A 1426-nucleotide genomic window follows, 5' to 3' on the forward strand; every position below is an offset into this window, starting at 1 on the left:
CTTACACTCGCTTTGCTACCTGTATATATTGTTTTTATGGCTTGTAGGATCCATCCATTGACTCCATACTCTTTCAGAACTTCCCAAAGTTTACTTCTATCTTGACCTTGTCAAAAGCTTTTTCTAGGTCAACAAATGCACAGAAAACTTTTTTTCCTACTCTCAAACATTTTTCTGTTATTTGCCTTAAGCTAAATATTTGATCCGTACATGACCTTCCTGGCATAAACCCACTTTGAACTTCCCAAATCTTTGCTTCTGTTATTTTCATTACCCTACGAATTAGTATTTTTGAATATATTTTACTTACGGTGCTTAATAAGCTAATCCCTCTGTAATTATTGCAATCGCTTTTATCTCCCTTTCTCCTGTATATTGGTACGATAATAGCTTCTTTCCAATCGCCTTGGACGTTTCCCATCTCGAAACATAAATTTATCAATTCGCAAACTCTATGTGGTATGTACTCGCCACCGTGTCTAAGCATTTCAGCGTTAATACCGTCTACCCCGGCAGCCTCACCGTTTTTCAAGTTCTTAATTATATCCCTAACCTCAGTGACACAGACTTTTTCAATTAAGTTTTCCATCGCATCGTGTTCAACATCGCAGTTGTGGTGTCCTATAGCTTCATCTCCGAATTGTCTCCTAAAATACTCTCTGAAAGCCTCTAGTATTCCGTCTGCATCATATACCATTTCCCCCTTACTATTTCTCATGTTGACAATTTCTGTACTTTTGTTTCCTTTCATTTTTTTATAAATTAGTTTCCTGCTTCCTTTAAAGTCGTTTTGTATTTTTATCTCTTCTTCTGCTCTAATCGTATCTTTACTTTCTTTAACTAATCGTTTAAGTATCCTGTTTTCGCGCCCATAATCATTTCTATGTCTACTTATTTCCTCATTGCTAACACCTGCGATCTTCAAAGTTCTCTTGTACGCTTCTCTTTTTGCTTTTTGGGCAGCCTGAATTTCATCATTCCACCATGAATCACCAGAAATTCTTCCTCCAACTGCGGTACCACACACTTTGATCGTGCATCTAACAAGGATATCCCGTAACATTGTCCAGGCGTCCTCTAAATCTTTGTTCTTTATACAGTCCTCTCATGTTGCCCTATCTATGCTTTCGATTATCTTATTTTGGAAATCTATTTGCACATCCGGTTTCTGTAGGTTCTCAATTTTTATTCGCGTTTGTTTTGCTTTCTTGGGTAGCTTTTTTCTCCAAGCCCGGCCTAAGTTAATTTTTGAGATCGGAAGGTAATGATCAGTATTGCATTCAGGACCCCTCATGACCCTTGTATCTTTGACTAACTCTCTAAATCTTTCATCCGCAACAACAAAGTCAATTATACTACGGCTATTTCCTTTAGACCAGGTGTACATGTGGATCATTTTATGCCTAAACCAAGTATTTGTAATAAA

The sequence above is a fragment of the Belonocnema kinseyi genome, chromosome 3, assembly GCF_010883055.1.
Source record: "Belonocnema kinseyi isolate 2016_QV_RU_SX_M_011 chromosome 3, B_treatae_v1, whole genome shotgun sequence".
Lineage (NCBI taxonomy): Eukaryota > Metazoa > Arthropoda > Insecta > Hymenoptera > Cynipidae > Belonocnema > Belonocnema kinseyi.